Source organism: Chlorocebus sabaeus, chromosome 8 (assembly GCF_047675955.1).
Source record: "Chlorocebus sabaeus isolate Y175 chromosome 8, mChlSab1.0.hap1, whole genome shotgun sequence".
In the NCBI taxonomy this organism is placed as follows: domain Eukaryota; kingdom Metazoa; phylum Chordata; class Mammalia; order Primates; family Cercopithecidae; genus Chlorocebus; species Chlorocebus sabaeus.
In genome coordinates, this window is record NC_132911.1 from 17,380,795 (window position 1) to 17,396,307 (window position 15,513).

General features: G+C 38.6%; 1 protein-coding gene across 1 annotated transcript in view; it reads right to left on the reverse strand.

Annotated features, from left to right (window-relative positions):
- FGL1 (fibrinogen like 1) overlaps positions 1-5,576 on the reverse strand; it is a 30,752-nt gene extending 25,176 nt beyond the window's left edge. Inside the window, exon 1 of the mRNA XM_007961750.3 lies at positions 5,326-5,576. The gene's annotated coding sequence lies outside the window, so the exon portion shown is untranslated. The remainder of the gene's footprint in view (positions 1-5,325) is intronic.
- Between the last annotated feature and the right edge of the window lie 9,937 nt (positions 5,577-15,513).

Sequence of the window (15,513 nt, forward strand, 5' to 3'; positions counted from 1 at the left end):
TCCTATGAAAAGACTCTATGTTCAAAATTTATACAACATCCAATCACTTCTTACCACCTCTATTGCTACTGTCTGGCCCAAGGTACCATTGGAAGATTCCATTTTTGCAAACCAAAATTTTTTTTTTAAGACGGAGTCTTGCTCGATCGCCCAGGCTGGAGTACAGTGACACGATCTTGGCTCACTGCAACCTCCGCCTCCTGCGTTCACACCATTCTCCTGCCTCAGCCTCCTGAGTAGCTGGGACTACAGGTCCAGCCACCACGCCCGGCTAATTTTTTTTGTATTTTTAGAAGAGGCAGGGTTTCACCGTGTTAGCCACAATGGTCTCGATCTCCTGACCTCATGATCCGCCTGCCTCGGCCTCCCAGAATATTTTTTTAGAATTACAATGAGACAACATTCTATACTGAACCTTTCCTGGGCAAACCGGGATATTTGGTCATCCAACAGCAAAGCTTTACATAATCTGTGAGCATTCATCTCCCCAGCATACCTCCTTTCCCATCATTTTTGCCTGCTCTGGCCACATACGCCTCTTTGGCATTTTTGAAACACCCTGAAATACAGAGACTTATCAGGGCGATTGTGCTTGCTGTTCTCTCTACCTGGAATGCAGTTCTGAAAATCTCTGTGGTTTGCTCCATGACATCCTTCAGGTCTTTGCTCAGGTATTCCCTTCCCAGAGATACCTTCCCTGACTACTACGTATAAAATAAAAACTGTCCCCCATTGTCTTAGTCCATTTGCATGTTATCAATTTACCCAGTAAAGAACTACCTGAGACTGGGTAATTTATAAAAGAAAGAGGTTTAATTGACTCAGTTTGCCATGACTGGGGAGGCCCCAGGAAACTTAGAATCATGGTGGAAGGGGAAGCAAACATGTCCTTCTTCACATGATGGCAGGAAGGAGAAGTGCCAAGCAAAAGGGGGAAAAGCCCCTTACAAAACCATCAGATCTCGGGAGAACTCACTATCACGAAAACAGCAGCATGGGGGTAGCTGCCCCCATGATTCAGTTACCTTCCACAGGGTCCATCCCACAACATGTGGGATTATGAGAGCTACAATTCAAGATGAGATTTGGGTGGAGACACAGGCAAACAACATCACCCATACACTCCATATCTTTATTACAATGGGTTAAGTTTCTTCTTAGCACTTATCATCCAATATAATGAAATATTATATGTGTTTATTGTCTACCCACTCCAACCACCATCTACAATGTAAGTGCCATGTGGCAAGGGGCTACATCTATTATATGTATTGCCCTAATGCTGGGTGGATAGTTAGGTACTGTACTAGTTTCTTGAGCCTGCCATAACAAACTACCACAAACTGAGTGGCCTAAAGCAAGAGGAGGTTTTTATCTCACAGTTCTGGAGGATACAAGTCCAAAATCAAGAAGAGCAGGGCCACACTTCCTTCAAAGTCTACAGAAGAAAATCCTTTCTGGCCTCTTCTAGCATTTGGTGGTTGCCAGCAATTCTTGACATCCTTTGACTTGTGGCAGTATCACTCCATTCTCCGATACCATCTTCACGTGGCTGTCTTTCCTCTGTGTGTCTCTGTGTCTAAATTTCCCTCTTCATATAAGGACATCAGTCATTGGATTAGGGTCTGCCCTAATCCAGTATGACCTCATCTTAACTTAGTTACATCTACAAAGACCCTATTTGCAAGTGAGATCACATTCACAGGTAATAAAAGTTAGGAATGAACATATTTTGGGGGGCACAACTGAACCTAGCACAGGTACTCAACAAAATATCTATTGAATAGATGAGAAGAAAACTTGTAAACCTAAATTAGGATTGTAGAACTTCCCAGGATCTGTTATTGTAATTTCACAGTTGCTTATCGCAGATCGAATTATTTTGTGTCTGTTGTTATAAGATGTCTTTATCAGATTCCCTCCTTCTTCACCCTTCCAGCAACAAAAATAACTAAGAACTCTTAATGAACTATGCTTTTCATAAAGTTTTTTGTGATTTGCAAATACGTCATGTTGATATGTGATAGCTTATTTTGGTTTTAAAAAAGATATTTGGATTTATAAAATCCCAAAAGAAAATATATAACTGAAAATATAATACCTAAGATATTTAAAGTTGGCTGTCTCAGTGGGCCAAGGTCATTACCATAGCTATCTCATAATAAGGTTTTAATTTGACTCATGTTTTCAGTTGGCAATAAATATATTTTTTGAGCAAAATTATAATAGCTATGTTGCTTTTTAAATTTGTACCCTGGTGTCTTTAACTATGTAATTTTAAAATTTATCACAAAACTCAAGTAGCAAAAAGGAAAACAATAAATGCCCTCACGCGAAGGGAGATTTCTTAAACATAATCAATGAACTGCAGAGTCACAGACAGAAAATCAGAAAGTATTTTTCATGTTACAGAAAATAACAAAAACATTTTATTATAAAGAAGCAAAAAAAAAAAAAAAAGATGGAAAACAAAATGTTTTTTAAAAACATATAAAGAGATTTTAGAAATAACCTTATTCCCCAAGGCTAGAACATGCAGACAAAACATAATTAAAGGAAGTGACATCATTCAGTCAAATATCATCAACACTAGAGGAAACGAGGCTCAGAGAGGGAAAATTGTTTGCCTAAAGAAATAAAAGAGACTTTCACTAACTGTATTTACACTAGTCTGGGAAATCAGTGTAATGATATGACATAAATACCTTTTATTTGTGACTCCAACTCAAATTGTTCTTTTGACTGAAAATAGCCAATGTATTTAATGGATTACTGATTAGGATATTTCCTTGATAAATGAAACTGCTAAGGATCAGTAGTAAAAATGATGTCCTCTTTTTTTTTATGTGATAGGAAATAAATCTTCATTATTTTAATCCACTCCCAGTTCATATTCAGGGGTCAAAAGAAAAGTCATGAAATGTCTGTATCTTTTAGACTTTGCTTTAATGCTATTTGTTGAAAATTTTTAAAATTTGGTTCCAGTTTTCTTATGCATTTGTGGGATCAAGTACTTTATTTCAGAAGTGAATAAATCAGCTTAAAAGTTAGAGCTTAGCCAGGTGTGGTGGCTCACGTCTGTAATCCCAGCACTTTGGGAGGCCGAGGCAGGCAGATCACTTGGGTCAGGAGTTCGAGACCAGCATGGCCAACATAGCGAAACCCAGTCTCTACTAAAAATACAAAGAAATTAGCCGAGTGTGGTGGCACACACCTTTAATCCCAGCTATTCTGTTGGCTGAGGCATGAGAATCGCTTGAACCTGGGAGGCAAAGGTTGCAGTGAGCCAAGATCACACCACTGCACTCCAGCCTAGGTGACAGAGTGAGACTCCATCTCAAAAAACAAACAAACGACAACAAAAAAAAACACTTACAGCTTAAAATTCTTTTTTTTTATTCCAGTGTTTGATTCTGGCTGTTGCATAAATGAAAGTGTTTTGAAAATGCTCTGGGTGGCCAGACACGGTAGCTTACGCCTGTAATCCCGGCACTTTGGGAGGCTGAGGTGGGCGGATCACGAGGTCAGGAGATCCAGACCATCCTGGTGAACACGGTGAAACACCATCTCTACTAAAAATACAAAAAAATTAGCTGGGCATGGTGGCAGGCACCTGTAGTTCCAGCTACTCGGGAGGCTGAGGCAGGAGAATGGCATGAACCCAGGAGGCAAAGCTTGCAGTGAGCCAAGATCGTGCCACTGCACTCCAGCTTGGGCAATAAAGCAAGACTCTGTCTCAAAAAATAAACAAACAAATAAATAAATAAAACAAAATGCTCTGGGTGACGCACCTATATATCATATAATTTTACCTATGCACACTGTATATATAAATGTGTATGTATGTACATAAAATTATTACAATAAATATGTATATATTATAGATTATATTATATATAATTATATAAGGTATATAAATGTTGCTTAGCATTAGATTTAGCACAAAATAAAGGGCTAATGAAATTTTTTTGACAGGCCTCTGTTTCTCGATATCCAGAAATGTTCATCTCATTGCCATTAAGATAATCCAATAATCAAATCAAAAAGGCACCCCCTAGTCTGGCAGCATATAAACAATAAAGCATTTCAAAATGTAATTATATATATTTAGAAAGTCATTATATTACTTTGATTAGCTTTAGAATAATTCCTGAGACTATCTTAAGTTCTCTAAAATTTCCCATTTTCCTCATTTGTAATTCTAGCCAACATTCTCTGTAATATTGAAGAAATGCTAGGTATTAAGAAATTGTTTCAAGACTCTGGTCTCCATCATTCATGATAGTAAACCACTATTTATTCTGCACATCTGGCTTATGATAAAGTTGTATCAAATTATTCTGTTCATTTATTGCACAATTAGTTGTATTTCTTTTATAATATTTTTGCTTTAGGCAGTTTTGAAACTTTTAATTATTACAAAATTAAAATTGTTCTCAAATGGCTGTTCTTTAGTGGACTATATTATTTGACATAAATTATTTTAATGCTATAAATTCTAATTCCTTCCCCACTACATTTTAAAAAATATTTAATTAATTACACTGCATTAAATTTAAAGATGAAGATATTTAATTACACTGCATTAAATTTAAAGATGAAAACATTAAATTTGTAAATGAAAAGTTCTACAGATAATACGTAATTTTTAAAAACAATTACAAAACAGAAGTACATTAGTAGAATGTAAACATTTCAAAATTGGTATGTTTTAAACGAGCCATTATTAAAGGATACATAAAAGAAACAATAAGGAAGGAAAAAGTTATTGAAGGAAGTATGTTTAATAAGTTAGCATTCACAAATGGACTATAACCTAAGTCAGTGAGTTAAAAATTTACCCATAAACACAAGCTTAGAGACTCCTTTTAAGCTATTTCCTTCAAAATTTTTTCCTCTTTCTGAAAATGGAATATAACTGTGCTTTTGCATTTTTCTTAAGAATCCATACTCACTGAAAGCCTTACAAAGCTAAATATATTTGATCCCCCAAGAAATGCCATAAAGAAAAATGTTTCCAAAGTTTTTACTTCTGAAGTGAAAATTGTCATATGGTCCATTTTATTTTTAATTTTTTATACTGAAACTGCAAACCTATCAGTTACATCAAACTCCCATCCAATTCATTCAAAATGTAAAGGAAATAGAAAAGATACGTAATTCTAAATCTCTTCTCCAAGTTGTAGAAGCAGACTTCTTGCTAGTCAACCTGACTTCTTGCAAAAGCTAGTGGTTGTTACTTGAGTTTTGGTTACTATCATACCTGTGAAATAAATCAGCATTATTACAAGCATGTCAAAAATGCAGAGACATTAAACAACTTGCCTAAAGTCAGAAATGAGTCAGAGATCCAGCTCAGCCTCCGTCCAGACACTCTGCTTCCCAGGATCCTCTGACTGCATTCAGAATTTGTAATTATTTCTCCATTATTTGATTAGAAATAGGGACAATGTTGATTCTGGCTTCGATCCAGAAACAAACATGTGGACACTGGTTTAACTGAAAGAAAACTAAAAGAGGAGATTCAAGGACAAATTTCAATACTCTGATATTTTTCTTTTTTCCCCATTTGTATGACTTTTTGTGAAAGATCCAATAATATATCTTTATAAAGATATATATATATTTTAAAACTTACTATTATGTTCAGAGAATTTTTGTACTTTAACATCAATAATGTTCTGTTGAAGATTAAGTAAAACCAAAGTCCAGCTGAAACTTTGCTTTGTATTAAGGATAATAACATTTTACCCATAAATATATGAATTAATATGTCATCTCAACTAAAATATGGAGATAAGCCATATTTTTCCTAGTTATGAAAAACGAGCCAGGTTAATAATTGCCAAGGTGACATGGTCAGTTTATTTGTTCTTTAAGAGAAACAAAGTATTCCCTGAGGTGCAAAACTGTGAAATTTAACTGGAAGCATCAATTATACTCTGGACAAGTTGTTCCTTTTGTTTTAAAATCCTCTAGAAGATTTTCTAATGTGTAATAGGCAACTGTTAGCTCCATTAATCATATTGTATAACAGTTTCATATTGGAAATCCGGGTTCCTCATTTCTTCTTTCCCTCTGATGTAACTCAAGCAGTTGTTTGCCATTTGTCCTGTGGTCCCTATTTATTCACTCAGATTCCAGTAAAATGCCAAAGTTTTGTTTTCTTTCTATTCTTTGTTATCTACTGGACTTAAGCACTGATGATGTTTGGTCTTCCCGTTAAACATCTTCCTGTCCTTCACGTGGACGTTTTGAAGATTATTAAGGGAAAGGTAATCCTGTTGATTTACTGGAAAGAAGAAGAAGAAGAAGAAAAAGCCAGTTAGGCTGAAGTGATTTGCACACACACAGAAGTGGAAATTATGCATTCATAATTGTAGAGAATTCAAGCTGCTAATGTTAAATTTCAAAAGCAAAAATATGGGATTATTTGGCTAATTCGATAATTACCTCTGTGGTAAAATGACATATTTTGAAATACAAACTTACCTTTCCTTCTCATATGCCTTTAGCTTTCTCCCCATTCAAGCAATAATTTAGCCTTGTGTTTATTTCCTCACCGGAGGGACATACTACTAACAGCAGCTAACATGTGGTATACTCATAATGTGATAAAAATGGTAATTATATCAACTAACTCAGCCACACAGCCCTATGAGTAGGTACTGTTAATGATCTCCATTTCACAAATGAGGAAACTGAGGCACAGAGGTTTAAGCGAATTGCATGAGGTCACACAGCTATCAAGAGGTGTAACTGGGCTCAAAGGCAATCCTGCTCAGAATCTGTGCTCTTCTCTACTAAAGATAGACTATGCTGTCTTTTGGAAACTGGGCTGGCATCATTGCCTCAGGAGAAACTCGCAAAAGCTAATCAGGCAGTAAGGACTACTCTAGGGCCAATATTTTGTGGAGGAATTCCAAAAGCCAAATTTTCTTGGAGTAACATTACTCCATGGATGTACTGCTATAACATGGTGGAAGAAGTATCACCAAGAAAGGTCAGAATTATGGCCCGGTGCGGTGGCTCACGCCTGTAATCCCAACACTTTGGGAGGCTGCGGCAGGTAGATCACCTGAGGTCAGGAGTTCGAGACCAGCTTGGCCAACATGGCAAAACCCCATGTATTTTTAGTTTCTACTAAAAATACAAAAATTATCCAGGTGTGTTGATGGGCGTCTGTGGTACCAGTTACATGGGAGACTGAGGCAGGAGAATTACTTGAACTCAAGAGGCAGAGGTTGCAGTGAGCCAAGGTCATGCCGCTGCACTCCAACCTGGGTGACAGAGCAAGACCTTGTCTAAAAAAAAAGAAAAGAAAGAAAAGAAAAAGTTGTGACCTTTCACAATTGCACCACAGCTATGAAATGAGAATGAGGCCTGAGATCACTGGCTGAAAGAAGTACAAGAAAAGAATGATATAATAGGACGACAGGTACAGTCCCATCAAGATCAGGCTGATGAGGCTCCCAAACAGATTAAATGGACACTGTCAATTTTTTTTTTCCTTCTCCTTTTGGAAGACCTTATTCAGAGAACTCTTCAATTAATACATCAGTTACAGCACAATTTTCATCCAGACCCTCTGGACCCTGTCTTGTGCCTGCCAGATTGAACACCTGTCCACTATTTGATATTTGACCCAGTCCCCTTGGGAAGGTTTAATTCCAGATCTCCCCGCCTCCAGTCCACTCAAGCTTGCAGCGAGGAACATGTCTGCTTAAGGCTGCATGAGGAACTAGACTCAGACAACTAATCTTGTATCCTTGACTGTATTCTACCAGCATAAATTTCTGGTGGTTATTTTTTCCAAACTTGACTCCTAGTTCAGGAGGCACCTTTCCAAACTTGACTCCTAGTTCAGGAGTTATAAAACTCCATGCTCTGATGACAATAACATTTTAAACTTCAAATGTGCCTTTTATTAAAATATTTAGAATGGAGTGTGTTGTAGGTATCAACGAAAGGGGCTGTTAAGAACAGTCTTCGTTCCACACAACTAGCAGAGCCTCCTCAGGTGGAGGTACACACAACTAGCAGAGCCTCCTCAGGTGGAGGTAATCAAATTCTTCCTAAAATGTTGGTTTCAATGTGATCTCAGGCAGAGTCCTGAAAAACTAGAAAATTTATTTGCACATAACATAGGTCTCAGAAATTTCTATGGAGAAGCATTTTAAAATTAACAAAACTAAACCAATTTTACTAGTGAGTTAACCTAAATATTCCCATTGTTGATGTAACTAGCAGAAAGTTTAAATTAATAGATGCTCAAGAAATAGTTCCACTTTCACATACACTTTCTGGGAAAGATTCTGACAATATGAACTAGAAAAATAAGGGTGAAGGTGGATAAAGAGAAAGACGAAGAAAAGGAACCAAGAAAAAGTGAGGTGCTTTGTAATGTGTCAACTTGGGTAGGCCAAACTACACTTCCCAGAATTCCTTTTGCCTTATGTTTTCCGTTAGGAGCAGTTGGCGGGCCGAAAGGAAGTGGCAGCCATCTTTGTAGCACCTTCATGCTGTCAGGTATCTCGTTGGCTTTAAGATGGTGGCTAAGCCTCCAGCTGTTTCACTTCCCCATGGATATAATTTGGAGCCTCCTTTGGCACATAACAAATGGTCTGGCTTCTGTAGGACACCCACATCAACCAGGGTCAGAGGCAACAAGAACTGACACAGGTTTCAGTCCGTCCTTATAGATTCCAGCTCTTGCTTCTGTTTTGTTCATCTGCGCTCTCACTTAACTGCGGTTCGTACTTCAAGCTCCAACATCATCTGTGGAGACAGCTTCCTTTCAAAGAGTACTTAACCAGCTCCCACAGTTGTATTAAGTCAAATCCATTATTATCCTACAAGCTCAGCTTCTTCGATTGAACTCTGCCTGTAACTCTGAGGCTCCTGGACAGGAAAGCTGAATGCCACAGAAGGAATTTTCTCACTGTACCATTGTTTCTTCCTTCCCAGGGCCCTCTGTTCTTTTGCTCACATCTAGACTGCTCTCCCTCTAGGCCTGCTACATTAGGCATGTAAAAAGTACTACTGATAGACATATGGCAGATCCCCCCAAATGTGTAGCTTCAGGTTCCACACAACCTGTGTCCTCCCCTGCATACTAGTTAAGATAAAATGAAATGCTTATTCACTACTCATCTTTTCACAGCTTTCTCACCTGTGTTTGGATTTTTTCCCCTCTGATTATCAAACTAATTTTAAATTGGTTCCCTAGCAGGAAAAGAGCAAAAGATGTTTTCTTATTTTTTTTCTGCCACAAAAAATAAAAAGTGTTCTTGCTAAGGAATATGTTTGTTTTTCTTTCTGTGTGTATGCAAGGACTGTGGACTGGCATTTATTTTATGCTTTTGAATAATAGCATCTTTTTTATTAAAGAAGAATCTCCCCAGAAGGTCACATGTCAGTAAAAAAACAATTTCAACCAAATACACGTTGAATTGTAATAGAAAACAGATTTTTTACCCGTAAGACATGAAGAAGAAATTTAGCTATACTGTATAAAAATATGTGGGGAAAAAAGAAAACAAGAGCTCGTGTTAAGTAAAACCACATTTTAAAATATGTCTTTAGGAACACAGAAGATAAAAGGTATCACAAGATACCTGCTTTCATTCTACTTCTCAGTGATGATGTATCTGCTTTTTTTTTTTTTTTTTTAATGCATTTGCAATGTATCTTTTCATCCTGATGCCTAAATCCAGTCTCTATATGTGCCTCTTCGGTTTTTAGACTCTTAAAATATTATCTCTTCATGAAGTATTCAACTAATTGGAAAATGCGTGATTCCTACCACTATGACAATGTCTGAAAGTAGAATCCTCAGGGTTGCAAGCTATTCTGACAAAACTTCTGAACTCCAGCAGAAAATGTAAAAATATACATTTGACAAAATATATTTGCCCATTTGAATTTAAATTTTGTCTTTTTTTAACTCAGTTTTTATATCTTAGGAAAAGGAAGACAATCTAAATATAATTCCCTGAGATACGGTTTCCTCTTTTCACTTGGAAATAACTGTACATTAGGTTGAGAGGCAAAAAAATTGTCTACAATTACACACACTTTCTGATTAATTTGTTCGCCCACATTTAGTTCATCATGCACACCTTATTTTTTGCATGTGCATTTGGGACAATAACCTGGCATATAAAACCTTTAAAATTTACATTTGCACTTGGATGACTTTGCCAACAACTAGAACGCCCTCAAAAACAAAGGCTAGGTACCTGACTCCCATAGGCATGACCAAGAGTACACCACAAAATGATTCCTCTAAGACTGAAATGTTTTTTCCTGCTTCCACCTCAGAGAGACATTGTGGAAAAATTCTAGAACTTTTAGAATAGACATTGTGTGCCTGACTCCAGCAATCAAAGATTCTGAAATATTGAGGCCCCATTTGAGAATCACACACTCATACTAGTTTTATTTGTTGTTGTTGTTTATAATCTAAAGAAATGAACTTCAGCCATCTAGAGCAAAAATAATTGGATTTGTTGGAGGGATACTGACTGAAGTAAGTAATAGAATCAATGACAGACTGATACAAGCCAAGGGAAGGCAGTATAAGGACAGCTCCAAAAATCTCTCAAAGATGTGTTCTTGGATTTATTCTGTAGTATGCAGCCCTTAAAATGTTTTAGTTTCAGTGAAATTTTGGCCTCTGTGTCTTTCCATACAAATCTCACATCCCTAAGAGGGAGAATCCAATTAGCCCAGTCATCTGTATTTCTTTTTTCTTTTCCTTCTTTTTTTTTTTTTTTTTGAGACAGAGTCTCACTCTGTTGCCAGGCTGGAGTGCAGTGGTGCAATCTCGGCTCACTGCAACCTCCACCTCCTGGGTTTCAGCAATTTTCTTTCCTCAGCCTCCCCAGTAGCTGGGACTCGGGCATGCACCACCATACCCAGCTAATTTTTGTATTTTTAGTAGAGACGGGGTTTCACCATGTTGGCCAGGATGGTCGTGATCTGCCCACCTCGGCCTACTAAAGTGCTGGGATTACAGGCGTGAGTCACTACGCCCAGCCATCTGTATTTCGGTGTACACCTAGATATATGGCACCCATACACTGAGGCCACAGCTTTACTCTCTGGCCCACAAATTCTTGTCAATGTGGCTGCTGGGGGATCTGTTGTGAGCAAGAAAAGCTCCATAGTATGTGCCATTCTCGTACTACAAAATTAGGAAATTTCAAGAGAAATGAAAGGGGGGATCTGTCCAGTTTAATGGAAGATTGCCTGGTTCAATAAAGATGCTTGGCAAGCCTAAGATTTCATCTCCAATGACTCTTTCACCAATGAATTAACCATATTACATGTACCCTTTTCCATTGCTGTGATGTGTATTGTTGTTACCTTTTTATTTGCCTATTCTCATTTCTATGTACCCTCTCTGAATGAAATAAGTCTTAATTAGCCACCAGCCCTTCTCCTAGCCCATCCACCAAGGCTAGATGTTCTCCTATGTATTTACTTCTCTTATATCACACATCACTGTATTGCATACTGGAGCTTCTCTTTTCATTCCAGGGAGATCAGGGCTTGTTTTTTCTTATTTCAATATCCACAGCACCCAGCATATGCACACCACACAATAAAAGCTCAGAAATATTTATTATGCATGGAATAATAATATCACCTATTTGTAGTAGCATATAATGTATATTTTGAATATAAAATATTCAAAATTGGTAACTTGATTAAACTTGATAACTTACATGAAGTGCTTATGACAATGCCTGATAGAAAATATGCAACAAATGTTCATTTCCTTCTGTCTTGACACAGCATCATGACTGTTTAATTCATTCTGTAAAGAAGGAGGCAGCAGGCTGGGCGTGGTGGCATACACCTGTAATCCCAGCACTTTGGGAGGTCAAGGCGAGCAGATCACTTGAGGTCAAGAGTTCAAGACCAGCCTGGCCAACATGGTGAAATCTCATCTCCACTAAAAATACAAAAACAGCCAGCCATGGTGGCGGGTGCCTGTAATCCCAACTACTTGGGAGGCTGAGGCAGGAGGGTCACTTGAACTTGGGAGGTGGAGGTTGCAGTGAGCCAAGATCACACCATTGTACTCCAGCCTGGGCAACAGAGTGAGACCCTGTTTCAAAAAAAAGAGTGAGGCAGCAATGTACACACAAAGACAATAACTCATAAAGATAATTCCGATGTTGGATGAGGAAGCCACCATGCCCAGCCTGCTGCCTCATTCTTTACAGAACGAAGGAAACAGTCATGACGTTATTCTTAATAATGTAGAACTATTTGTGAAATGCGGTGCAGTGAATGTTGATGCAGACAATACAATGCCCCTAAAATCATTTTACTAACATTCCCAAATTTATTCATGCTTTAGCACAACAGTTGTATATTTCAGTAAAGAAAGGTGAAAGAAACTTCTTCAATCTGTAATGGAAGACCTTGTAGCAGAACAAAATTGCTACCAAGAAAGTTGGAAAGTAGATAAAATATAAGAAAAATATTTTTGTGACCTGGATTCACAAAGTCTGGGATGATGTTCTTACTCAACAACTATTTACATTGGGATTCTCTGAAAGCAGAGCCTGAGACAAAGATTTGGATGTAAGTAGTTTATTTGGGAGGTGATTCCAGGGAGCATAAACAATTGAGATGGAACAAGGAGAAAAGCCAAAAAGTATCTAATGAGTGGGGTACACTCATAGACAACTAAGGTTCCAACCTACTGAAACGTCTGAGAGCCCCACATCAGAATTCTCCTATCAGGTGACAGGAGACCAAGAGTTGGTAGACATCCACCAGCCCCAGGCCCTTGGTGCTTGATGGTTGCTTCTGTAGTATTGATTCCACCTGTTGCAGTGTAATCCTTCCACCTGTGCTTTAACTCCCAGCTCCTCATTTCTTCTCTAGAGCTAGGTTGATTATCTTCCTCTTTTTCACTTTTGACTTTACCTTTTCCTTCCCCAGTCGTTTCCCCTTTTCACTCTATGAACAAGTCCAACTCTATTAAACCCTAGAAAACTAAAACCTCTCTTATCCCTGCCTCTAGCAACTTTCCTATTTCTCTCCATTTCTACTAAGCTTATTTTTTTAAGAAGACAATCCACACTCACTGATTCCACGGTCTGTCTTTCCATGAACTCCTCAATTAAAGCCAGTGACTTCTGACCTCTTTACTGCAATTGCAGCTGCTTACAATGACGCCACAAGACTCCTCATGGGAGTTTCTCACTGAATTCTCAGGCTGCTCCTTCTTCCTCAGAACTTCCTCCACAGGCTTTTATAAAACCCATCCCTCTTAGTTCTCTGGGTATCCTCCAAGTTTTCCATCTTTCCTTTATGGAGTTCTTTCCTTTTTGGTTTATAGAATGTTAGTGTTTAACAACTCCCAAATATTTCATTCCAGCTATTACTTCTCTCTGTAACTCCAGAAGTGTTTGTCCAATAGCCTGCTAGCTCAGACTTAATTTATTATAGTCTCTTCTCTTCCTCTTCCCCCTCCCCTTCCCTCCCCTTGGGAAGAAAGGCTTGCCTTCGAAAGAACATAGTGAGTTGGCAAAACCGCCACTTACTCCTACCCACTTCAAAATCTTGGGATTATCAGAGAACATTCCTCCTCCTCATCCTGCATTTCCAGTTAGTCAGTAAGTTCTGCTGATTCTACCTTCTGAATACTAAACTCTCTCCATCAGCCCGATTGCCGCTGCCACCTTGATTTATGTCTTCATCACCTTGGCATAATCTACTGGTATCTCTTAGTTGATCAATCTCTTTCCAGTTTCTGCCCAATGCAGACCATCTCCTACAGAGTATAAAACATTATCTTGATGCAAAAAAAGACCACATTACTTCTCTACTTAAAAGGCTTGGAAGTTCTCCTTCGAGTCAACAATCAACAAGCTATATTCTGATTTATTTTATGTGGTGATCTAGCTAGTCCCAGTGTCAGTATCTAGAAGCAGCGCAGGTGGCCGCCATGGCTAAAGCCATCGTGAGCCAGCCAACCTGGCATGGTGTGGGTGCTTTGAAATCAATGGTTAAAATCTGGGTGTGGGAATGGATCCTGAAACCTTGTAGTCCCAAGTCAGTATTGGCACAGAGCCTTCTCTGTAAACTTAAATAAGTGTCAACATTTAGAAATCACTTACCACAAGCCAGGTACTGTCTGAACACTTCCTACGTACTAACTCATGTAATCTCCAGAGTAGCCCTTTGAGACATATATTATTATTTTTAATTCCCATTTTCCCAATGAGGTGACTGAGACATAAAGAGAGCAAGCAACTTGCTTAACATCATATATGCCACGATTTGGCTTGAAGTAGACAGTTCTAGAAGCAGGGTCTTATCCATTTTCTATGGGCTTTGTTAGCTTTACACAGAGGCTGTGGGGTTCTCAGCCTTAGAATATAATTCCAGCCTGTGCAGGGATCTACATGAACCAGAGGTGAAGAGTGGAAGAAAGCAGCAGAGTGGAAGCCCAAGCTACAGAGGGCAACCTGAACTTGGAGCGTAACATCACCAGAATCTTTATCTCCGCATCTTCCCAACCCTCTACAGTTCTCTCATCCAGCACACACACAGACACGCACACAATCCATGAGAAGCTTTCACCAGATCAGAAGTGGAATTATTGCTGCCAAAGATAACGATGGATGGCCCCAGACGACATGAGAAAGCTTTTAAAAATGACAAAATGTTGGGAATGTAACAAACAACAAATGGGACCCTCCTAGAGAACTGGATGTGGTCTCTAATTCCTCCCTGCACTATGGGTTTGGACTGAAAACTGGCCCCTAAGAACTGAGTTAGCCATGCCCTGTTCTTCTCTTGAATATAACAGGAGGGGATGTCAGGGAAATGGAGATGTCTCTTCTCATAATATCTGCTCATCAGGATTGTTAAGGGCCTCGTACAATTAATTTTAGCATTCAAAGAAGAAATAATTTCTTAGAACTCCATGGTGAGGAAATAGGTCGTACTCATTAGTGTAGTCATAGAGGAAGAACAGCGTTTAATAATAGGCCTGGCTGAAACAGGCCAGCAGTGAAACCAGGAGGGCAAAATTAATTCTGTTAATGAAGAATTAATGAAGAATTTGGAGTTTCCATAGGTAACCCAAGAAGAAAGGGGTGAAAAAGGAAGGAGTGAATGAGATAAGAATGGGGAGGAGGATGTGGGGAAGGAATGCACCAAGATGCCAGGGAGCTGAGCAAGAGGCAGCCAGGGAGAAGTTCTGCGCTATGGCCAAGGATCTTTAAAGAGCAAGGATCTTTAAATAGTCAGTTTTTGTTGTTGTTATTATACTTTATGTTCTAGGGTACATGTGTACAACATGCAGGTTTGTTACATATGCATACATGTGCCATGTTGGTGTGCTGCACCCATTAACTCGTCATTTACATTAGGTATGTCTCCTAATGCTATCCCTCCCCACTCCCCCCACCCCACAACAGGCCCCGGTGTGTGATGTTTCCCTTCCTGTGTCCAAGTTTTCTCGTTGTTCAATTCCCACCT